Genomic DNA, 26,087 nt, shown 5'->3' with positions numbered 1-26,087 from the left:
AAGGACAGAAGGAGGAGTCGGGGTGGGGGTTTCAGCTGTTCCCGTCAGACCCCTGCCGTGGTCGAGTAATTTTCCAGATTGGATCCAATTTCCTGCCAGAGCTGAAATGTGTCAGGCATTCGGCAGCAACAAGCCAAGCCTGACTGCGTGCGGCGGGAACGGAGGGGGCTAATGATTTGCCGATGGCGTCCGATTACCAGCAAGTTGTCGGAACATGCCAGCTTGGGAGGATGCTGTCAACGATGGCTCCATGGCCAGGCCAGATAGCTGAGTACAGTTGGGGTGGGGGGCATTCCCCAGGAGCCCCTTCGATTGCCCCAAGTGGGGACTGGCATGCCTTTTCATCTCAGACACAGAAGGCAGCAAAAGAAATGGGGAAAAGGTGTATTTGGTGTCTCTGTGGGCTTGTAGCCCATGGGATCCTGGAACAGAATCATCATATATGCACAGGAGGCAGGACAAGGTTGTGGTTAGGAGCAGGGCTTTGGAGGCAGAGCTGGGTTGATGTAGCTGGGTGACTTGAGATTATTTATTTATAAAATAAGAATGTCTTTATAGAGCAACAGTAATGCTCACCTTTCTTGTAGACGTGTCAGGTGATCTAAATGAGTGAGTGCTGATAACAGCCTTAGAAAGGTGCCCAGCTCTTGGTACATCCTCAATACATAGTAGCCCTGGTGGCCTGGGGCCACTTCTACCCTTTACCTGACTCCCCTCTTGCTCCTCTCTGACCCCCCCCATTCCTGGCCACTCAACGATAGAACAATTTCAACAAGATGGCTATTTAGTTCCGTCTGCCAAAAGAAGCTCTTTGAATTGCTGAATTGTAACAGGGCTTTGTTGCTTGACTAATTGTTGGGGCCCTTATGTTCTTCCCATCACATTTGCAAGAGCAGTGAAGGGTGGTGATTTGAATTCCTGTTCTACCTCTTGTAAGTTGTATGTGACCTTGGGCAAATGGCTGTACTGTACTTGCCTCAGTTTCCTCAAAGGTGACTAGTAATTCCTCTCTCCAAGGACTTCCATGAAGCTTAAATTAAGTTTAAACTGATTTAACTGTGTGTACACATAGATGTGTACATACATTCACCTTCGCGGGTACATACATGTGTATGTGTTTATGTGCGTGGCGTATAAGTACGTGCAAAAACAGCACATGGCAAATAGTTCCCACCTAGTGTGGGCTGTTATTATTACACCAGGCCAAAATCTGCTTCCCTGTTTTCCTCATCCACTGGTCCGCCCTGTAAGGCTGGACAGAATGAACATTTACTCATTCTACAGTCAACATCCAACGATAGTCACCGAGTACCGATTGTGTGCTAGACATTGTGCGGGCTTCCCATGGTGGCTGTAGTGACTTACCGCTCCGACCTCCCTCTCAGGGAGCTTCGTTGACCAACAGCCTTCCCTTGCTGTATCTCTGGGTCCGCCAAGATGTGCACGCCAGGCTGTGCTTCTCCCAAATGGTCCCAAAGACTGAGCACATGGAGTGATACAGCCTGGCCAGTCCTGCTCAACCCGAGGCCTGTCTGCATTCATTTCCTGAGGCTGCTGTAACAAATTGCCACAAACTCAGGGCTTGAAATGACTGAAATGTATTCTGGAGGCCAGAAATCCAAAGTCGAGGTGTTGGCTGTACCCCCTAAGGAAACTCTAGGGGAGAAAAAAGCTTTCTTGCCTCTCTGGCTTCCAATGGCTGTCAGCATCCCTAGAGCCCACGTAACTCCATCCTCTGCCTGTATCTTCACATCACCGTCTCTTTTTCCTTCTGTGTCTACTCCTTTCCTGTCTGTCTCAAGCCTCCTTCTATCTTCCCCTTATAAGGACACTTATCATTGGATTTAGGGCCCACCTGGGCAATCCAGGATAAGCCCCTTCATCTCAAGATCCTTCATCACATTTCCAGGGACTCAATGTGGACATTTGGTGGGGGGTGGTTAAGTCTCCCACACCCTGTACCAGGCAGATTTTGCCCTAGGACTCCCCATTTTTTTTCTAGATGAGACTCTTAGTCCAAGGCTCTACTGATCCAGTCCTTACTGTCCTGCCTCTTCTCACAGGCATCAGACCTGGAGTTTGGTCTGAAGTCTCCCCCGTCTGCCTTGCTCTCTCTTCCTCAGGCTTGATAGGCATTTCCTTCATGATTGCACATTGAATCCTTTCTTGGCATCTGTTTCTTGCAGGACCCAAAGCTGAGTGCTTTCTCTTCTACTTTTCATGGGGTCCTGGGATTCCCTTCCCAGAGAGAGAGAGAGAGAGAGAGAGAGAGAGAGAGGTCACTAGAATAGCAGTCTAGCTTGTTGGCTCATTGATTTGGTGACCAGATGGGATACAGTCAAGATCATGGGTTTGAGCCTCAACTGGGTACATTAACTTTGTTGGGTTCTTTGGTCAATCATGTCTGCACCTCTTGTGGTGGACATTTATTCTTTTGTCCAACTATCTTCTTTTTATCCAGACAGGGCTTTCTGGGCATTTCTGATCTTCCTCTTCCTCCCTCACTCCACCCACTGATAAGGAGTTGACAAGGGGGAGGTCATATTCTTTCCATCCTCAGCCAGTGATTGGTCTGGGAGTGGGCACATGACCCAAGCCAGGGAATCAGAGCTCTTCCCTTGGAACAGGTGCGGGGGCAGGAAAGGATGAGAAGAACCTAGCCCTCTGTGGTCTGCAATGACGGGGGCTGTGCCCCAGAGCTGCTGGTGGCCTGCGGTGAACCTTATGGAGACAGCCAGCCTGGGAGAAGTCAGCTGTCAGTGCAGAGGCAATCAGAGATGAAAGGTGGTGAGAGAGAGGAATAGAGACTGGAGCTTAGCCCCTCCTGTTGCTTTCATTCGGCATCAAGAAGGCAGCCCCATCCCTGCCCTTCCCACGATAGGGATATATGGGCCAGTTAATTCCCTTTTAGCCTACACTGGTTGTACTTGCAACAGAGACCCATACTAGCATAATCTCCTTAGGAATTCCTGTTCTTAACCCTCCCAGAGGAGGGGGTGAGAGTGTGTATATCTCAGGAACAGTTTTATTGAGGTACAACTGATATACAACTAATTGCTCATATTTAAGGTGTACAATTTCATTAATTTTGACACATTTACTCCCGTGAATCCATCACTACAACCAAGATAGCCTATCCTCCGGCCCCAAAAGTGTCTCTGTGCCCCTTTGTCCTCTCTCTTTGGCCTCCCCAAGGAGCCCCCCCCCACTTCCTCCCAAGGAACCACTGGTTTGCTCTTTGCCACTATATTTTCTAGAATGCTATGTAAATGGGATGATAAGGTATGTGCTTCTTTGTTTGCCTTCTTTCACCCCACATAATTATTTGAGATTTCTCCCTGCCTATGTGTGCAATAATGCCAACACTCTTGCACAGGGGTTATTTTTGTGAGGCTCAAATGAAGTAATAGGTATGAGAAATATTTTTTAAATAATAAAGGCACATAGTTGCTATACAGGATAATTCTTAAACTACCTTCCGCCTAAAATATCTATCCCCCTTCCCACTTCTTTCCCTGGTGAATCCCTTTTCATCACCTCCTTGGGTATACTCATCCCCAACTGCTGTGAGCTGTTAGCGGCTGATGGCTCACAGCCACCCCATGCTCCACTGAATTGCCTTTGTTGGATGAGAGCTGCCTCCCCCTGGGAGGTTACCCTCTCCCACTGAGGCAGCAGGCAGCCAATGAGTAATTGATCAAGGTGGGAAAAAAAGCTGTGGTTCAACTCGTGCTCTCAGGCTCCCCATGGGGATTAGGCTGAAGCTCAGCTCCCCCGCACCCTGCCCTATCCTGCCTCCCTCACTCTCTTTTTCCTTAACAAATCCCTTGCACAAATGCCTGGCTCAGGCTCTGCTTCTAAAGAATCCACCCTAGGACAGTTGGGACTAGAAGTGGCCCTAGGAAGCCAATTCTAAGCATGGGATTCTGGAGTCGGAGCACTTGCTGCCTTAAGGGAAATGAGGAACCCATCACTGGGGGTAGGTAGGGTGTTGATGGATTTTGGCTTGGGGTAGCAGGACAGCGGCTAAGATGCACCCAGGGTGATCTGCAGGGTTATGGCAGGAGGAGCTGCAATAACTTGTAAAGTGTCTCTAGCATTTGAAAGATGCTGAGGAGGGGCGCCTAGCTGGCTCAGTCAGTGGTGGGGCATGTGACTCTTGATCTCAGGGTTATAAGTTCGAGCCCCATGTTGGGTATAGGGATTGCTTAAAAATAAAATCTTTTTAAAAAAAGACATGGGGGAAATAATAACTATAAGAATTATAGAGGTGAGTGGCTGTTGTAAGTTCTCTTGAATCCCTGGATTCATTGAACAGAGAAAACATCAGGCTCTGATCTATTTATTATAACTTAAAACCAAGTATGAGAGTCAGAGAAGCTCCTTGGGAACATTTAAAGGGACCGAGCTGAAGACCGGGCGAAAGACTTACCTGTGAAAGTTATTGAATCTCAGAGAAAGATGAACTCTCAGGCCTGGCAGGTCCGCTATGTCAAAGTCAGTGCCCTGATAAGGAGGGAGGGAGGACCCGAGACCTGGGGTGAGGATATCTGGGAAGATGCCCTGGAGAACCTCAAGTTTCCTGATTTTCCTGAGTCCTCTGAACCTGCAGAAGCAGCTGCCTCCCTTTGTTAGAAGGCTTCAACCTCCCTTTTCTTGAAAATTATGTAGAAACCCCAAGCGAGACAGCTACTACAAGATAATGTTTTCCCTTCCCAGCATGGGCCTCTCCTCCCCATTTGGACATCAGACCTCTAAGAAGGGTTAAGTACCAGCATGGCTTCACCACAGAAGTGCTGGATCTGCTAAGGGAGGAGAGATAATAAACTTCAAAGGAATTGCAGAATGAGGAATTGAGAGGTATGGCTCCTGAGAGTGCTGGATCAAGGGGGAAAGATAGAAAGAGGGTTTGTTAATATAGGGTATTCTTCTTATCTTGCTAAATAGAATCTAACTTCCTGTTAGGTGCCCCAGGCATCAGTCTTGATTGGCTGCTGGAAGGCTTAGAAAACTGGCTCACCTTGAATGCAGTAGAGATAGCAGACCAGAGGAAGGGATCAAGAGGCTCAGAGAAGTGGAAATGCTAGAGGGGATCTATTGCTTAAGATCAGAAAATCACCAGCTGACTAGATTCCTTGGAAAAGTCTGGTGGACCCTTCTTTTATCAAGGCCATAACGAATATGCTGATGAGGGAGCACCAGTATCATTAGGAAGCTCCGTGGTGGTGGTGTCCTCTGAGGATGGGGCTGGCTGGTAGAGCTGCCATGACAGAACTGGTATCCTGGTTTCAGTGGGAATGGTGGGGTTTAGGTGTTGCCAAAGCCACCTGGCAGCTCTTAACCATCAGAAGCAAAGAGGACACAATGACTGTCATGGGCAGCAAGTCAGAATGGCAGCCAGAGGGGCTTGATCCATTGGGATCCATGCAGACGGCTAACAGAGCATGGTGTGCCTGGGCAGGACGGATAGGCAGCTAACAAATGTGTTGCTAAATATGTATAATCAAAGAAGATCAACAATGGATGAGCAGAAGACTAAAGTCAAGTTCCCCAAGGAAAACCATGATCCTAATTTCCATGCTTGGAACTGGTTCCCAAACCAGTTCCCATAGGCTGAGAGAGAGGACAGAGTCTCTATGAGAAAGGCCATGGCAACATCATGGCAGTGTATACGGTAGAGATTTAGCTCGTTCTTCCCCAGAAGAACCATCTCTGGCCATTTACTCAGGTATGTATACTGGGATACAAAATAATGGCCTCTCCCAAGCCCTGCAAAGATGTCCATGCCATAATCTCTGGATCCTAGGAATCTGTTCCATTACATTTTATTTATTTTGGGGGGGGGGTATTTATTTTTTTTTTACTTTCTAAAAGTTTGTTTGTTTGTTTATTTTTTCAATATATGAAGTTTATTGTCAAATTGGTTTCCATATAACACCCAGTGCTCATCCCAAAAGGTGCCCTCCTCAATACCCATCACCCACCCTCCCCTCCCTCCCACCCCCCATCAACTCTCAGTTTTTTTTTTTTTCAACGTTTTTTAATTTATTTTTGGGACAGAGAGAGACAGAGCATGAACGGGGGAGGGGCAGAGAGAGAGGGAGACACAGAATCGGAAACAGGCTCCAGGCTCTGAGCCATCAGCCCAGAGCCTGACGCGGGGCTCGAACTCCTGGACCACGAGATCGTGACCTGGCTGAAGTCGGACGCTTAACCGACTGCGCCACCCAGGCGCCCCACAACTCTCAGTTTTTAAGAGTCTCTTGGGGCGCCTGGGTGGCGCAGTCGGTTAAGCGTCCGACTTCAGCCAGGTCACGATCTCACGGTCCGTGAGTTCGAGCCCCGCGTCAGGCTCTGGGCTGATGGCTCAGAGCCTGGAACCTGTTTCCGATTCTGTGTCTCCCTGTCTCTCTGCCCCTTCCCCGTTCATGCTCTGTCTCTCTCTGTCCCAAAAATAAATATAAACGTTGAAAAAAAAAATTTTAAAGAGTCTCTTATGCTTTGGTTCTCTTCCACTCTAACCTCTTTTTCCATTACATTTTTAAAAAGGGACTTTGAAGATGTAATTAAGATTCTAGATTTTAAGATAGGGAGATTATCCTGGATTCTCCAAGTGGGTCCAAACTAATCATATGAACCATTAAAATCAGAGAACCTTCTCTAGCTGGAGGCAGGAGAGAAGGCAGAAGGAAATGTCAGGGACTGAGCCGAAAACTTGAATAAACTTGGAAGCAGATTCGTTCCCAGAGCTTCCAGAAAGAAATCCAGCTCAGCCAACACCTTGATTTCGCCCTTATGAGACTAAGCAGAGGACTTGATAATCATCCTATACCCAGACTTCTGGCCTATGGAACTATGAGAAAGAAGTGGAGGTCATTCCAAGCCATCGAGTTTGTGGTAATTTGTTGTGACAGTGATTAATACAGAAATTAATGCGGGGCCATTGAGGGTTATTGGATATAGGATATGAGTTGACGCTGACATGCAAAGACCCGAAGCACTGGTGTGGCTCCCATGTTAGAGTGGTGGCGTAGAAAGCCCAGGTAATCCATGGAGTTCTCTACTAACTTCCTCTCCTCGAGCTTACGTGGGAGATAGACCAATGTGATGTCTTACAGACCATCTGTTGGTCATTCCTATTTCCAAAAGTACAATTGGAATGAATGTTCTTAATTGTTGGCATGACTGTCACATTCATGTGGGGTTTTTGACTCTTTCACTCTTCCAAAGGACAGGTGGAAGGCCCTGAAACCTCTCTCTCCCAGTCAACAGAGTAAATAAAAAATATTCCATTCTAGGGATAAGATGGAGATAAATGCCACCCCCATGGCTTTATAGAAAGCATGAGTGTTGGTCTCATCAATGCTTTTCTAATTAATTAGTCTGGCCCCTGCAAAGACCGAGCAGTCATGGCAGATGACAGTGGATGATCTCAAAGGCAATCAAGTAATAGCCCCGATTGTACTGCGGTGCTAGTTGCAGGATCTTTACTGGAGGGGAGTATCACAGCCTGTGCTGTGAAGACGTGCAGCTATTGATCTGGCGAATGTGTTCTTTTCAATACCTGTCAGGAATGAGGATTAGAAGCAGTCTCCACTTATGTGGGACAGACAGCAGATAGATTCCTTTTCCCAGGGCTACATTAAATCTCTACTTCTCTGCCTCACTATAGTCCAAAGGGGCTTGGAACTCTTAGAAATTCTGCAGAACTTCCCATTGGTCCTCTACATTGATGCCTTTGTTTTAATCTGATCTGATGAACAAAAGGGGTAAGTACCTTGGATGCCTTGCTAAGACAAATTTGTTCCAGAAGGTGGGAGACAAAGCCTATTAAAATTCAGGAGCTTGCCATATCAGTGAAGCTTTCAGGGATCCAATGATCCAAGACAGGCCAGTACATTCTCTCCTTAAGCTGAGGACACGTTATTGCATTTTGCAACTTCTACCCCTAAAAAAGAAGCACAATGCTTGGTGGGCTTCTTTGGGTATTGGAAGACAGGATATTGTGCACTTGAAAATAATTCTACAGCACATTTATTGCGTGACATAAGAGGCTGCTAGTGTTTTTAGGGGAGCCCAGGGCAAGAAAGGACCCTGGAGTGGGTCCAAGCTGCTGAATGAACCATATGATCTGGCAGAGATCATTGAACTAGAGGCATCTTTGGTAGACATGGATGCTGGAGTTTGGAGTAAAGCCTTGCTATCTGTGGTAGGTTGAATTTTGTCCCTCAAAAAGATGTACTGAAGTCCTAACCCCTGGTACCTATGATTGTGACCTTATTTGGAAAAATGGACTTTGCACATATAACCAAGTTAAAATGAGGTCATACTGGACTAGGGTGCACGTTAAATCCAATGACTTGTGTCCTTACAAGGAGAGGCATATTTGGAGGCACACTTACACATTCACAGGAAGAGAATACCATGTGAAGACAGAAGCAGAGATTGGAGGGATGCATTTATAAGCCTGGGAACACCAAGGACTGCTAGCAACCATCAGAAACTAGGAGACATGCAAGGAATGGTTTCTCCCTCAAAGCCTCCAGAAGGAATCAACCCTACTGACACCTTGACTCTGGATTCCTAGCTTCCAGAACAGTGAGAGAATAAATTTCTGGTGTGTTAAGTACCCAGTTTGCGATACTTTGTTATGGCAGCCCTTGGAAACAAATACAGCCTCTAAAACCTAGAACCGTACCCCATCTAAAATACGTCAATGTACACCGTTTCCAAAGAAGTGCCTAGCTTGCTCCTGGGTTCTAGTGGCAACTGAGTGTGTAGCCATGTGACATCAAATGAGCATGCAGTCAGGAGCTGCTAGTCTCATCATGAACGGGGTCCCGTCAGACACACAAGGGCCTAAGCAAGGTGGATCCAGTCGCAGTTCATTGTAAAGTGGAGGTCGTACATACCGATTTGGGCTCACACAGGTTCAGGGGACACAAACAAGCTGCATGGGCATGGAGCCAGGACTCCCATTTATCCACTACCGTTGTCCCAGCAGCTGTCCCTCAGCTCTCGTCGGTGACCACATGGAGAGCTTCCAACTGATGGAAGAGGAATAAGCTTAGGTCACAAATGGGTGCACCTAGTCAGTGTGTGCAAGGCAAAAATGGAAAGTTGGCAGCATGACAGCCATTTTTAGGGTTGGTTCCTAAAGGCTGAATCTTCAGGCATGCACCGTGCCATTCACTCTGTATGGAGACAGAAATGGCCCAAGTGGAGAATATACATGGAATCCTAGGAAAGGATGAATAATTTGGTTTATTGGTCAAGGGCCTGGAAGGAGAAATTTTGGAAAATGGGATAAAGAGTTTTATGATGGAGGCATGTAGATAGAGTTATGAAAGCAGGCGCGAAGTGTGAAGTTCTTATGTTGTATGTTAATGTTAATCATTGCAAAAGAGACACTAAAAAAATCGTATGGACAGAGTAACTCAGTCAGTAGATGTCAGCCTGCCTCAATCCCTGGCCAACCTGATGCTTGCACAGTGGAGTAGTCATGGTGGAAGAGTTGGAGATTGTCCATGGAACCAAACAGCATGGATTCCTCTTACCAAGGCTGATCTAGTTACTGCCACTGCTGGGTATCTGACCTACCCACAACAGAGAATGATTCTATGTCCCCAGTGTGGTATCATTCCTTCAGGACATAAACCACATCACTTTGTGACAAAGTGATTCTATCAGACCCTTACATCATGGAAACCATGGTTGGATTTGACATATATTCTAGGTATGTGTTTGCCTTTCTGGCTCTTAGGACCTCAGCTAGCAGCACTATTTAAGGATTCATATATATGTACCACCATGTGATACTGAAAAATACAACTTGGGCAAAATGATGCAGCAATGGGCACAAGATCCTCTGGTCTTACCGTATCCTACACAATCCAGCAGTGGTTGTATCTGTTAGAGGAGTATAATGGCCTCTGGAAGGCATAGCTGATAGGTTAGCATGGAGATGACACCCTGAAAGGTTGTCACACTATCCTTAAGGATGCAGAATATTCCCTAAATCAGTGGCCATTATGTATTGCTATGTCAGTAAGAGGTAGAGTATATGGGTCCAGAACTAAGAGGTAAAAGTAGGAATTGCCCTATCCTTCATAACTCCCAGTGAACTACTTGGAGGCTTTGTGCATTGTTCCCAGGTGCTGTGAATTTAGGGGTCCTAGTTTCCAGAGGGGGTCCACTTCCATCAGGGTACACAGTAAGAGTCTCAGTTAACCTAAAACTATGCCTGCCACCTGGTTATTTTAGGTATACCAGAAGGCAAAATCACCATCCCAGCAGAAGTAATTGGCCCTGATCACCATGGGGAGTCAGGGCTGCAGCTACACAGTGAAGTATATTCCTCTTCTTCTTTTTTAATGTTTATTTATATTTTTTGAGAGAGAGAGTGTGTGTGTGTGTACGCATGAGCAGGGGAGGGGAAGAGAGAGAGGGAGAGATAGAATCCCAAGCAGGCTCTGCGCTGTCAGCACAGAGCCCGAGGTGGGGCTTGAACTCACAAACTGTGAGATCATGGCCTGAGCCAAGATCAAGAGTCAGATGCTTAACAGACTGAGCCACCCAGGCATCCCAATAAAGCATATTCTTGTTGTTCAGATGGATCATCTGGGTTATCTCTTGAGGTCCCCATGCCTAACTATAATTGAAAATGGGCAGTAAACAACCACTGCTGCTAAGGGCATGGTAACCAGGGGTTCAGACTCTTCAGGATAAGGGTCTGTATCACCCCATTAGATTGGCCACATGGGCCAGCAGAAGTGCTAAGAGGGGAGGGCAATCTAGAATGAGTGGTGGAAGAGAGAGATGATGAGTATTATTTTGGCCCTGAGACCAACTACTGTAGTGGGGGCTCTAGTTCATCCCACTAATCTTCTTGTTAAAATTTCCCCCCAAATTGTGACCAACCAGAGTTCTATAGAGGCTGTGCCTACATGGAGTGAACTTAATGCGAAAGGCAATGAATCAGAGCAGTTCAGAGGGGTGGACTGTAATAGAGGATGTCCATCTCAGATCCTCCTCATGGGCTGATGGACCCATTGTCCAGGTGCAGTGAAATGCTGGCTGCATGGCTCATAGTTGCCTCATTCTCTGGTGAATTGACTTCAGCCAATGGGAACCCCTTTGCCACCTGGGAACAGCTGGTAGCTAATGATAGACTGACACAGGGGAATAAAATCCAGGCTCCAGGACAATTTCCATGATGTAATCCATGCTCTGGAGCACTCTGTGGGATCCAACTGAGGGTAGCCTGTAGCTGAGATCATGTTCTTGCTTAGTTTTTATCCCTGCCCTGCCTCCCTCACCCCCTTCCTCCTGAGAGTATCACTTAAAAAGTCACTCACATAAGAATAGCACCAAAAAGGAAACGAAATCTAGGAATTAATCTAACCAAAGTCCTGATCACATCAGGTAGTTTTTTCAGTATTATCAAAGAATTCCTTAATCTCATATAACTTCTTATATATATAACTTCAAATAACCAGTGTTAACGTTTTCCCAATGATTATAATTTTTAAAATATAGCTTACTTGTTTGGATCTGTGTTTTGTTTTTTTTTTTTTTATTGCTGCTGTAACAAATCACCATAAAGTTGGTGGTTTAGCAATATAAATTCATTATCTCATAGTTCCAGAGGTCAGAGGTTGGACATGGATCTCACGGGGCTAAAATAAAGGCTTTGGCAGAGCTGTGCTCCTTTCCAGGGGCTTTAGGGGGGAATATGTTTCCTCACCTTTTTCTATGACCTTTCTTCTGTTGTCACATCTCATTCTGACTCCAGCCAGGAGACTCCACTTTCAAAGACTCGTGATTAGGTTGGACCTACCTGTCTAATCCAGAATAATCTCTCCATCTCAAAGGCCTTAGCCCTAATCACATCTGCAAAGTCTATTTTGCCATGTAAGGTAACATATTCACAGGTCACAGGGATCAGGAAATGGACATCTTTGGACACTATAATTTTGCCACTGAAGGACCCAAATAAAGTCCACATATTGTGTTTGGTTGATAGATCCCTTAAGTCATTTTAAAGCCATAGGTCCCTCTGCTATAACTTTTTTTTTGTTCTTGCAGTTTATCAAAGAAACTGAGTTCTTTTTCCTATGGGGTTCCCCGAGTCTTGATTTTGCTGTATCCTCATGGTTCCCTTAAAGTATTCTTCTGTTCTCTGTACATTGGTGGTTGGATCTAGGGCTTTATCAGATTTATGTTCATTTCTTTTTGTAAGACTACTTCATGGCAGGTGTGTGTGTGTGTGCGTGTGTGTGTGCGCGCACGTGCGTGTATGAGAGAGAGATAGCAGTAGCTATTGGTGCTCAATACTTAAATCTGTTAATTCTGTAGGGGTTGCAAAAGGGTGATATTCTAATTCTGTAATTCTGTGTTCACCTATTATCTGAAATATATCTCTAGAGTATCATCTGCTATTTGGCTAGTCTTTGGTGCAGTTCTGGATAGATGCTTACCTCTTTTTCTTTCTTTTTTTTTTTTCTGTTTTCACAATGGATAGTTTACGCATGAGCATTTTCCACCCCTGATCAGTGAGTACCCTTTCGTCTATCATTATGAAGTCAAGGAATTGAGCATATTTGATGTCCAACCTAGATCCGTATTTTGGTTTTAGGACAATGGCACCCATTGTTCTAAATTTCCTCTCACTAAGAATTCTGCCACTTCACCCCCAAATATTCTGCTCCCTCACTCCACTGCATACAATAAGAATTAATTAGTTGCCCAAATTTTAATAAATAAGCAAGAATTGAATAAGGTTATGATCGGACAGCGAGTCCCAACGTGAATATATAGGGTTGCCAGCATTCCAGCCAAAGTAAAAGATCCATTAGTCAACCTGGTCTTATCCCATGCCATTAGCCTGTCTGTATTGAGAATAGCTTGAATACTCTTGTTCCCACTATTCGCCCCAAGAATCCCTTGTTCAAAACCATCAACTTAGTAATAGCAGGCAACATTATTGAGTTCTAACTATGGGGTAGGTTGTGTGCTAAGTACTTCGATGTAGTGACTCTTAATTTTCACAGTTGCCCTAAGAGGAAGGCATTCTTATCATCATCTCCATTTTGTGGATGAGAAAATCGAGCCCCAGACAGGTTAAGTCACTAGACCAAGGTCACACAGCTGTTAAGGTATGGACCCGAGACTGATAGCCCTGAGCCCAGGCTCCCGGTGGCAGTTACGGGCTAATTAGTAGCTGCCTCCTTTAGACAGGGTATGGGTCCAGTTGATCACGGGACCCACCTGGCACTCTTCATTCAATCATGTTACTTGCCTGGCCTCTGCTGGCATTTGAGTTTGAGATCTCTGACGTGCCGCATCACCCTTTCACAAGTCTTGCGATGGCAGGGAGCTTTAATTGGGTTGCTAATCAGAATGGATGCCTCATCTGAACCTGTCCAGGGAATAGAGTTTTATTTGTCCTGGATCCCACGCTGGGCTGGATTTATAAACGCAGAATCCCGATGCCAAATTTAGCAAAGTGAATTATTTTGTTTCCCAAATGTAGGCCACAGCATCTAATTTGAGCTGTAACTTAGTAACTGTGTGTGCAATTACCCAGCGAGGTGATGGGTGATGGACAAGTTCAGCATGGGATCTGGAGCCACTGGACCAAATGAGTTCCTTGTTCCTTTCTGCCGCCGCAAGAAACAGTTTTCTGTTCTGTTGACTGTCTTGGTGGTTTCTGCGCTTCCTTTGGTCCCTAGAGACAACATTGGAGGTGTGGCTTAAAGATCAGCCAGCTGGCAAGAGTCTATGAAATGCAGGCCCTGCACCACAGCTGTTTTCTGTGTCATTTGGGGTTATTTCCCAGGACTCTCTGGGCCTGTTTTCTTAGTAACATAAGAGGCCACAAGTGCTCCCCTTGTCAAAGACCTTTGGTTCTATGGGATAAGTGGGGGCTCTGGGACTGGGGAGTTTTCATTTCCATACAAGTTATAACTGCCTTTAATTGTGCATTTACTACACACAAAGCGTTGTATACACATTATCTCATTTAGAACACGCCCCAGTGTGACACACACAAACTGAGGCTCAGAGGAGTTAAGTTGTTTGTCCAAAATCACACAGCTGGTAAGCGGCAGAGCTGGACAAAACCCATTAGAACGGATTCATCGGGAGACAGAGGACTTCCCATAGAAGGCTGGACGTTGACTTGGCGGGGCCTACAGGATTTCTCTAGCAGGGAGGCGGCTGGTCAGTAAAATCCGCTCTCCTTGTACTCTGTGAATTCAACGTCCCGTGGCAATGGAAGGAAAGCGTTTGGGCTACTTTCATACTGCCCATGAAACAGCAGACGCCCTATCCTCAAGCTCCTGGCTAGCTTGGGCGAACACGAACAGATAGGAAGAACTCCTAGAACAAAGCAGTAGGTGAGCAGCAGGATTGAAAGGAGCTTTGGCTCCTTTGGGGATGCAGTAGAAGCCGATGGCCTCAGGGCGTCAGCTCCTCCTTCTTCCTCCTTCCTTCCTGCCTCCTTCCTGCCTTCGCTCTGCTTCAGATTCAGATCCCTAGGAGAGAGCTGACTGGTCCAGACTGAGGCGTGTGCCTGCCCCCTCAGCCAAGAGAAGGGGGGGGGCACTTTGACAGCTCCCAGAGAACTGCCTCCAACGAGAATGGTGGGGGGTCGGTGGGAACAGATCCCTGTATAGAAATGAAGGTGCTGCTGGCGGCTGAAGAGGAAAGGCACCCGCCGGGCAAAATCCAGCCGAGGCCCACCCTGGAGGCCTTCCCCGGGATGGCCGGGATGCCTGGGGGGTCTAGGGCAGCTATTTTGGGAGCTGGGGTAGCGATGGCTGGTTCTCCCCATCTATAGAATGACCACGTTGGAGTACAGAGACTCCAAGGGTCTCTGTCCCTTTCCCCTCTCTTGCCACTGAGGCCCTCTGGCTCCTTCACTGAAGGAGTGCTCGTTTCCCAGACTTCTGCCCAGGTGCGGTCCTGGGAAACACGGCTGCAGCTGTCATACCTGGCACTCCCGCTCGCCCTTTGTTCCCTAGCCGTCTTGATGAGATGCGGGACGAGGATCTGTGACATCGGACATTTAGTGGCTGTAATTATCCGCCCATAGAAATCCCCTTCCTTCTTTCCCTCCACGGTTGCACACCCATCTTAATCCCTGTCAGGCTTCATTATGCACAGATAATAAAGAGATGTTGGGAGTATACAATGATGATGTTGATGAGCCAGGGAGAGTGGCTTCTGGAATGTGTCTGGACTGGGGACAGCCTGCTTGGCCACATCACACCTCTCTCATGTTGGCCGCCTCTCTGCTGAGTCCTTTGGCCCCTTCGGAGTCCTTAGCAGTCAGAGCTCAGGCTCTAAGACAAAGATTTTCTTCCTCGGCTGCAGATCGAAATGCTTTAGGGAGCCTAAAATTTTGAGATCTGGGGTCCCCCCCCCCCCGAGAGATTCCAGTGTACTTGGTATGTGGTGGGATTGGGGCACTGGTATGTTTAAAAGTCCCTCAAGGGCACCTGGGTGGCTCCAACTCTTGATTTTGGCTCAGGTCATGATTCCAGGGTTGTAGGATCGAGCCCCACGTCAGGCTCCACATTGAGAGGGGAGCCTGCTTGAGATTCATATTCTCTCTCTCTCTCTCTCTCTCTCTCTCTTTCTCTCCCTCTGCCCCTTTCCCTGGCTCACATGCCCTCTCTTTCTCTCTCTGTCAAATTTTAAAAAAATAATAAATAAAAGGGGTTCCTGGGTGGCTCAGTCGGTTAAGTATCCGACTTTGGCTCAGGTCATGATTCCAGGGTTGCGGGATCGAGCCCCGCATCAGATTCATTGAGATGGATTCTCATCTTGAGATTCATTCTCTCTTTCTCTCTCTTTCTCTTCCTCTGCCCCTTTCCCTGGCTCTCATGCTCTCTCTTTCTCTCTGTCTCTCTCAAATAAAAAAAATAATAAATAAAATAAATAAATAAAAGAGGCTCAGTAAGTTAAGTGTCTGACTTTGGCTCAGGTCATGATCTTGCAGTCTGTGAGTTCGAGCCCCACGTCAGGATCTGTGGTGACAGCTCGGAGCCTGGAGCCTGCTTCGGATTCTGTGTTTCCTATCTCTCTGCCTCTAGTTTGCTCTCTCTCTCTCTCTCTCTCAAAAATAAATAAACATTAAAAAAAAAGGGGCGCCTGGGTGGCGCAGTCGGTTAAGCGTCCGACTTCAGCCAGGTCACAATCTCGCGGTCCGTGAGTTCGAGCCCCGCGTTGGGCTCTGGGCTGATGGCTCAGAGCCTGGAGCCTGTTTCCGATTCTGTGTCTCCCTCTCTCTCTGCCCCTCCCCCGTTCATGCTCTGTCTCTCTCTGTCCCAAAAATAAATAAACGTTGAAAAAAAAATAAAAAAAAAAAAAGCGCCCCCTCAAGTAATTCTGTGCAGCCAGGAATGAGAGAACCACTGATGGGTTATGGGTAGCACTTTAGGCTATGGGGTTCCACTCCACCATGCCCACCACCCCCATAGTAAAATGAAGATTCTGGGATAGAAGCCTTGTCATGGGATTTTAGAACTCCTTCATAGTGGCATATGCCTATAGAGCTCTGAGATAGCCCAGGGTTCAAATCCCGGATCTTTCTCTCACTAGCTGTGTGCCTTTCAGCAAATGTCTTAACCTCCTTGAGATGTAGCTTCTTCGTCTATAAAGTCAGGTTAATAACAGAACCTTCCTTAGAAGGGTGCCATTGGGATTAAACGAACTAGAGGATATGAAGCACTTGGCATGACGCCTGGTACAGAATAAGCCCTCAATAAATGTAAGCTGTGGTTGATATTATCATTAGTATTATCCAGCATTTCCAATTTCTTATCTGAATATTTAGATACGTGGTTTATCACTATGAACAAGATAACCTTATGAGGGAAAGTGGATTTTATGATATGCGGCAAAATCCCGAGGGCCCTCGCTACCTGAAGTGTGGTCTACAGAAGAGCAGCATCTGTATCACCGCAAAACTGTCAGAAATTCAGAATCCCAGACCCCTACCCCGGGCCTGTAAACCCAGATCTGCATTTTAACACGGTCCCCAGGTGACCTGCGTCCTCTGTAAAATTTGAGAAGCCTTGAACTAGGATAGTCTGAGCCTAGGGCCCCACGTGAGGTTAGTAATTGTCCTCTGTAGCCTTAAACCAGGGTATTGGGTGGTAAAATTTTAGGCACTGAGATAAGGAGATATTTCTGATCAAAGGAGTTTTAAAAATCATTCTGTAGGATGGCTGGGGTGCTCATGTTGACTTCTCTGAGACTACCCCCAGTGCCACACTGAAAGCCTCAGAACATCTCTATGTGGTAAGTATTATCGTTACCTTCACTGACCACACAAAGAAATTGAGACTCAGAGAGGTGAAGGAACTTGCCTACGGTTACACAACTTGGACAGGACAGTCTTTTGAAGCCTGCTCTAGGGCTCTGGCATATCCTCCTCTGGTTTTCGCTTACTTGGAACCAGGAGGTAGCCTCCAGACCCTTCCCTATTCCCACTCTAGGGGAAGGGGAATGTGGCTAGTCTTTATTCCCTGTTTTCCGTCCACACTTTTTCCAGCTGGAGTGGGAACACGCCAATTAGAGGCACTGCCAGCAGTCGTTGCCCCAGTGTCGTACAGAAACAGCTTGATTATGGTGATATTCCCTCCTCCCCGTAAAGCTAATAGACGTTCGCATGCAGGCTTGGTCCTTGTGAGCGTGCGGGGTGCATGGGTGTGAGATCTGACAAGAGCACGGCAGAGATGGAGAAGTGCTCGCCAAAGCCCGAGTGCTATCGTGTCTCCACAAATCTTTCTTTAAGCAAAGAATAAAAACCTCCGGCCATTTCAGCATACGGGCTAAAGAGGCCTTTAAAGTACAAAGAGTATATATAGTGAGTGGTCCCAGCTTCTTCAAAGGGGCTAACATGATAAGCAGAACCCATACCAGATGAAAATGGTGGAAAAGACTGAAAAAAAAAAACTACGTCAGGTGATAAAAGGAGTTGGGGGGCCATGGGGAGCAGGGAACAAGGCACTTTTTTTCCTATTAGGGGAAAAGTAGGCATGATCCTGAGCAAGGCAGTGAAGTCATCTTGACGATGAGGTTGATGACGATGATTAATTCATAGTGAGGGCTGTTCTGTGCCGGGCATCATATGAGTTCTTTATGAGTACCAACAATCCCATTGAATTCTCTGGACTTGTACCTTCAATATGGCAGCCTTTAGCCACATGTGGCTTTTTAAAATTTAGAATTATATTAACTAAAATGAAAATTAAGCTCTGTAGGGGCGCCTGGGTGGCTCAGTCTGCTAAGCCTCCAACTTCAGCTCAGGTCATGATCTCACGGTTCATGGGTTCGAGCCCCCACGTCGGGCTCTATGCCGACAGCTCAGAGCCTGGAGCCTGCTTCGGATTCTGTGTCTCCTTCTCTCTCTGCCCCTCCCCCACTCGCATTCTGTCTCTATCTCTTGAAAATAAATAAATGTTAAAAAATTTTTTTAAAGTTGAGCTCTGTTAATTACACTAGCCACATTTCAAGTTTTTAATAGCCACATGTGGCTAGTGGCTACCATATTGGAGAGTGATGAAATAGAATATTCTCACCATTGTAGAATGTTCTATTGGACAGTACAGGTTTAGACCTTGTCAGAGTGTGCACCAACAATATCAGCTAGGAGTTATTTTCTGTTAGACAGAATATAGAATCTTTCTATAGCTCTACTGAATCACCCGTTTGGGAAGTTTGGGGACATTATTTTGTTATATACATATTTTCTGCCTTAATCTCTCTTTCTTTTCCTTCTGGGATTCCAATTACTCTTATGTTAGATCTTTTCATATTATTCCATAGGCCCCTGAGACTCTGTTAATTTTATATCTTTTCTCCCCCTTCTCAAGAATGGATAATTTCTGTTGATCTATCTTCAAGTTCACTGAATGTTTTTTGTGTATTCCAGTTTTATTTTTTTAAATTTTTTAAAATGCTTATTTTTTGAGAGAGAGAGAGAGAGAGAGAGAGAGAGAGAGAGCACAAATGGAGGAGGGGCAGAGTGAAAGGGAGACACAGAACCTGAAGCAGGCTCCAGGCTCTGAGATGTTAGCACAGAGCTCAACATGGGGTTCGAACCCACAAACCATGAGATCATGACCTGAGCCAAAGTTGGACGTTTAACCTACTGAGCCACCCAGGCACCCCTTTGTATATTCCAGTTTTAGAATTTCCTTTTGGCTTCTCACATTTTCTACTTCTCCACTGAGATTCCCCATATTTTCATTATTTCATATTTTTCTTTACATGAGAGTACATAGTTATAGTAATTGCTTTAAATCCTTATGGGTCATCTCAGGGCTGGTTTTTATTAATTATCTTTTCCTTAAAAATGGGTCACATCTGCCTGGTTCTCTGCATGTTGAATCATTTTGGATTTTATCCTGCATGTTGTGAATACTTTGTTGTAGAGATTATGGATTCTGTTATATTGCTGCAAAGAGTGTCGATGATTTTGTTTTAGCAGGCAACTAATAGACTGAAGATTGTCTCACTTGTGTGGGAAGCAGTTAAAATCCTGGTTGAGGTCTTTAATCTTTAGCTATAAGCTGCTTTAAGTCTCTTATGCATGCATGGTCTAGGGGTCAGCTAGAGATTTGGACTGAGCCTCTACTCAGAATTTGGGATCCCCTTTCTCTGCTTTCTCCTTTCTAGGATTGTCCCTCATTATGACTATGGTTGCTTTGGGCTGCTTCCTCTGGCTTGTCAGGCCAGAAAGCTGGCAAGATGTCTGTGAGAGTTGTAACTGTCCCGCACTGAAACACAGCTGTGGCCTGCCCTCAGGCAAGAGTAGCAAAAATGAGAAGGTCATCCAATGCTAGTCCCTTATTTTCCCAAGATTTGACTTCCCTCTGAAATCTACCTGTTCCCTCCCCCCCCCCAACCGCCGACTCTCCAGAGACCTAGAATAATTGATTTTTGTATTTTGCTCAGAGTTTATAATTGTTATATGTGGCATTGTTAGTCTGTTAGGACCTAGCTCTGCCATACCAGAAACAGAGCCCTGGTCTTATTGAATTACGATCTGCATTTAACAAGATCCCCAAATAATTCAGATGCAGTTGAGAAACACTGCTCTACACCCCCCAAGGAGGAAGATACTTCTCCATCTTATTCCCATTTTATAGATGAGGAAACTGAAGCATAAGAAAGTTAGTTAAGGGGGAACCTGGGTAGTTCAATCAGTTAAGAAACTGCCTCTTGATTACAGCTCAGGTCATGATCTCATGGTTTGTGAGTTTGAGCCCTGCATCAATCCTGCTTGGGATTCTGTCTCTGTCTCTGTCTCTGTCTCTCTCTCTCTCTCTCTCTCTCTCTGCCCCTCCTGTGTTCTCACTCTCTCAAAATAAATAACTTAAAAAAATTAAAAAAAGAGAAAGCTGCTAAAAATGGCTAAGGTCACAGAGTGAATGAGGAGGGATGGGACTCAAACCCATCAGGAGTCTGACTCCAGAGCTTACCCACAATGTTGTAAACCTGCTGGGCTTCATACTACTTTGAAGTGTGTTGGGAGTTGAGAGATCAAAGAGGCAATGAGGAGACTGTAAGTTACTGTCCCTGGTTGTGCACTGGGAGACAGATGACCCATCACACAGTTGGGATTAGACTTATCTCATTCACGTATCAATCTTTGCATGGTCCTGGATGATTGGGATTTGCTATTTTGAAGTCCCAAAATCTAGCATAAGGTGACATAAATCCTGGGATCCTTGCATCTTCAAAACCTTGAGTTGGAGATCTACTTCACTTATTAGTTGATGCAAGTGACTTGCTCACAAAATAGAACATTAAGCTTTAATTGAAGTGAATTAAGCTGCGTTCTCATAATTTCAAGGAACTCTAACATGACTCCTCCCTTCCAAGGTAAGAGGACTTTTGTATTCTAGATGATCCCTCTCTTCTTTTGCATTCCACATCCCACCTGTCAGTCATAAAGAGGACTTATTGTTTGCGGTTTCCTACATAGTGGGCCAATCCATCAGCCAAAGAAATGTTTAGAGGGCATGAAATATATGTCAACAGCCATGTTATCTCTTTTCTCCAGCCCTACTCTAAGTTTCTGTCCTCAATAGAAGGACAATATTTACAAGCCATCTGCATTGGTATTTAAGTAACATCTAGAATCTGTGGGGAAAGATGGGTTGTGGAACTGCCCTGGCAATGACTTTACAAAATATTTACTCCAGTCCCAACTCATTTTATAGATGAGGGATGGAGGTCAAGAGAAGTTAAATGTCTTTGTTCAGATCACACAGCTATTAAAGGATAGAGCCAGATGTTCAATCCCAGTCCTGGTCCAACCGACATAAATTGGATGAACTAGGGTGTCGAAGAAGATGTGGTGCTTTGGGGTGGGGTCAGAACTGATTCTTGATGTTAGCAGGAAAACTCCATTGCTAGGGGTTTTGGAGCAAATGACATAGCAGAGGGTAGGAAATGGGTAATCTGGGTATTGCAGCCATTGAGGAAAAAGTCAGGAGCATCTGGAGAAGCCTGGAAATGATCCTCCCCCAGAGGGCTCCAGGATATACAGACCGGGAAGCATGGATAGTGGTAGGGATCGTTGGGAGCACAAAGAGCAGGTGCACATTTGGCCTGAAGGCTGCTATGAAGACAAACCAAGACCCTAATGGCAAATGCTCTATCCTCTGGCTGGAGCTTTCCTTGGGGGACTCAAATACCCCATGAACTCAAGGCCCTCAGTTCCTCTTAGTCTCCTTTTTGAGGGTGGTGGTCTATAATCTGGGGCTTCCTCCTCACTTGCGTTTCCCTTGGTGTCTTGCAAAGCGCTAAACTGTGTGGAAATTTCGCAATCTCTTCTGGAATTGTGCGTTTCGGGTTTTCTCAAACATATGCTCTCATGCACTTCTCATTATTTGTGGTAGTTATGTTCTGTAAGTCAGTACCAACACTCAATTAGGGAACATTGAACCATTGCTCCTGGGAGAAATACAGGATTAGGTTCCTGCAAGCCTCTGGTCACATTTTCATCAATCATTTGGTAGATAACCTTCTTTTATGTGTGTTTCTGTTTAAAGACGCCATATTTAATATATGTTGTTGATTCATTAACATTGGACTCATGGCCAACAACACTGTAACTCACACCTGAGTGAAGCTTGTCTAACACATGCATTTTCTTCCTGCGGCACACGCAGACTTCCTACACTTAGGCACCCTGCTCAGTACTTCAACACCACCCTTGAGGGCCATTTGAAACAGGAAAATCACCAGCAAAAGGCACAAAATGCAAAAACATTGCAGTAAACATACTGCAAAAAGGATACTTGTTTACAAAGAGAGCTGAAACAAGAAGGCAGAATGTCATCTTGTTCAAGTCAGTGGGGAACCACGTTGGGTGACTCAAATTTCTTGCTACTCTGTGCATGCTGGCAGAAGCACTACAAATATTGGTTTTGGGGTTACAAATACATTTAAGCAAGTAGGCAAATTTCCAAATACGGAATCTATGAATAACGGGGGCCAACCATGATAGGGCTTGGCATCATTCAGTACTCAGTAAAGGTTTCTTATCATTACTAACAACTGGAAAGTAGGTGGTTCGTGGGGCTCACGGGTGAGTGTCTCTGTAGGAAAAGAAATGGCAAGGTGAAGAAAACCTCACCCCAGATTTCCCGACACCCTGAGGGAGGTGTTCCTCCATGGCTTTTAGTGGGGTCAGCCCTGTTTATTTAACCTCCAGAAATTCAACTCTTTGAAGGGACAAGCTAGGCATCTTGATTGTGAGAGACAGAAGTTGACTTTTGTTACCTTAAACAGAAAATAAACTTATTGGAAGAGCTTTAGGTCGCTTGCTAAATTGGTGGGAAGTTTGCAAGTCCAGACAAGAAGACAGTCAAGCACACCCAAAGATCAGTCACCGAGATGACGTGTTTGGGGGGCCACACATGGCACAAATACCATAGATACATGATGCCAACCAACAGGCCCTTGACCCGACTGCCTCTTGGGACAGCTATGCCTCTCTCACAAGTTTCAGAGCTGGGGAAAGGCCAAGTGATCAGTCCAGTTATGTCCCTTAGCCATGCTCTTGGTGTGTGCTGGTGGGAGGGGAACTGTCCTCCACCTTTAAGTTTTTGTAGTGGGAGGTGTGGCTCAGCTACCATGTCTGGTGGTTCCTCAACCGGGAATAGTGCCTAGATACTGGGATGGAAAGTGTTCCCTAGGTGTGCATCGGGGTGAGGAAGGAGAAAGAAAGGGAGGGAGGGAAGGGGACAGAGAGACAAAGAAAGACAGAAAAAGACTGAAACCCGCTCACAGAGCAAATGCCCCATGGCCAGGCAGGGATGGAGACAGGGCATGGCCGTTGCTTAAGGCTCTGTGATAACTCTCAGAGTAACATCTCACCTTGTGGAGAGTCTCATGTGTTTCTCCTGGATGGCAGCTGAATGCAAGCCAACCACATCTGCTGTTCCTCAAGATAAATATCAGTCTGTTTTAACATTAGAGGAAAACTGTGTGGTTTTGGGGAGAGGGGTATACACCTTCCTTAGGTATTTCCAACAGTAAATTTTAAACTATGTGTATATATATATAATTTTTATTTTATTTTATTATTTTATTTATATTTTATTTAAAATTTTTAATGTTTATTTTTGAGAGAGAGAGAAAGAGAGAGAGAGAGAGAGAGAGAGAGAGAGAGCATGAGAAGGGGAGGGGCAAAGAGAGAGAGACGCAGAATCCAAAGCAGGCTCCAGGCTCTGAGCTGTCAGCACAGAGCCCGACGTGGGGCTCGAACTCACCAGCTGTGAGATCATGACCTGAGCCAAAGTCAGACTCTCAACCGACTAAGCCACCCAGGCACCCCTGTTTTATTTTAGCCTAGGTGCTCGCATAAGGGATGATTCCTCTTTGGACTTATGTGCAGGTACTTTCTCTCTCATCTACATTCAATCCTATTGATTGAATTAGGTAGGTGTTATGTCTACCTAATTGAATCCTATTGATTGAATTCAATCCTATGAATTAGGTAGGTGTTATGTCTCCATTTTACAGATGAGGCTCAGAGAGGACATAACTATAATATGGTTTTTGTGTGTTTGTTTCATGCTATCCTTATCAGTTTTGAGGCCCTGGTTAGAGGCTGGCCAGTTCTCCTTCTTGAGCAGATAATTAGGTTCACACTCCAACCAGTCCCTTGTCAGGCTTCACAGCCTGCGGTCACCATGCACCTCCTAATCGTGCCAGAGTTGGGTACCAGACAACTAGGGGCAGCCTCTACGCCCCACAGTCCACAAAACTGTTCAAACTAGACAACCCATAGGGAGCCTGGAAACTAGCTACCTTCAACCCTCCTTGCTACACATAAGCTCCTATAGCTCTAGCTTACTGTTACCTGCCTCTGGGTGCAACTCCCCACGTAGCCCTGTGTGATGGCTTCTCCTCATTTGGAGATGTAATAGCGAAGACTTTGGTTTTTCATCTATCTGACTGTTCGTGTGTTGTGTGCCCCCTCCCCCCCCCATCAAAAGGATCTTTAAATCTTAGAAAACAGTGATATACTCCATCCTCCTAACATGTTGGTTACTGTGACCACAGTAGAAATGGAGTGATAGGCTATCAATTGAAGAATGTCCCCTTTTGCCCATGGGGTGCACACACAGTGACAGTGTCTATTCTCGTTACCGTTGTTCACCCAGTGTCCAGGACAGCACCTGCTGGGTAAATACCAGTTTAGCTGAACTGACTTCACTGAGTATTTATTGCCTACTTGGGCTGTGTTAGATGCATAGATGCTGGCTGAGCTGACAATACCATGAGACAGTAGCCCATGTGTTAGAACCGTAGAGGTGGCTCCATTGGTTAAGCATAAGACTCTTGATTTTAGCTCAGGTCATGATCCCAGGGTCGTGGGATCGAGCCCTGCATTGGGCTCCATGCTGAACGTGCAGCCTGCTTGGGATTCTCTCTCTCTCTCTCTCTCTCTCTCTCTCTCTCTCTGTCTCTCCCTCTGCCTCTCTCTCTCTCTCTCTCTTAAAAAAAAAAAAAGGCCCATAGAGACATGAGAATAGCACCATGCATTCCCATGGGCTCCCGTTCTTCTGGCTTTACGTAACCTCAGGATTCAGTCTATAGTAACTTCAGGTCCATGGCAACTTGTCATCACTATGCTTTGTGACAAATTCCACATGCTCTTCTACCCAAATTCCCCAAATGTTAATATTTCCCCATATTAGCTTTATCACTCTCTCTCTCTAAAGGTATACATGTATATGTAAATACACATATAAGTATAGTATTACTTTCCTGATGCTCCTTTGGTCTCCTTCAGTCTGGAACAGTTTCTGAGTCTTTCATCGTCTTTCATGACCTTGACATTTTGGAAGATTTCGGTCCAGTTCCTTTGCAAAAGGTACCCTCTGTGTGGATTTGTCTGTTATTTCCTTGGGATGAGATTCAAGTTGTACATTTTGGGGGAAAATGTCGCAGAATGACACTGTGTCCTTCTCAGTGCGTCATATCAGGAGGTACATGATGTTGCTTTGTCCCCACATTAATTTTGAGCACTTGGTGTTTGGCATCTATATGAGAGTTCCAGGAGCTTTATTTTTATTTTTTGCAATTGTCCCGTATGTCTGGATTTTTTTTTTTTTTTTAACTGAAAGCAGTAATATGATAGTCAAAAAGGACTTAGACTGTGAGTCATGGCTGGACATTTCCTTTGTAAAAGCTGTCATTTTTAAAACATTTTTTTTTTAATTATATTGCCGGCCCTGGGCCAGCACTTTCTGTGCCTCTTCTCCCTCGGTCCTCCCAGAAGCTCCTTGAGGTGGGGACCATTGTCCCATTTTACAGACACAGAGACTAAGGACCAAAGACTTAAGGAACTTGCCTGGAATCACTAAGCTCGTGGGTAGCAGATCTAGGATTCCACCTGGCATCCCACAGGGGTGGGGAGGTCAGTTCCTTCCCGATGGGGAGCGAAGGTGAGTGAGGTCAGCAGCAGTGAGTTAGAATAGTGGTTCCCAAATTGCGGTTCCTGGACCATCAGCCACATTAGCACCACCTGGGAAGTGATTAGAAATGTG

The sequence above is a fragment of the Leopardus geoffroyi genome, chromosome D3 (assembly GCF_018350155.1).
Source record: "Leopardus geoffroyi isolate Oge1 chromosome D3, O.geoffroyi_Oge1_pat1.0, whole genome shotgun sequence".
Taxonomy (NCBI): domain Eukaryota; kingdom Metazoa; phylum Chordata; class Mammalia; order Carnivora; family Felidae; genus Leopardus; species Leopardus geoffroyi.
This window is presented reverse-complemented; position numbering follows the sequence as displayed.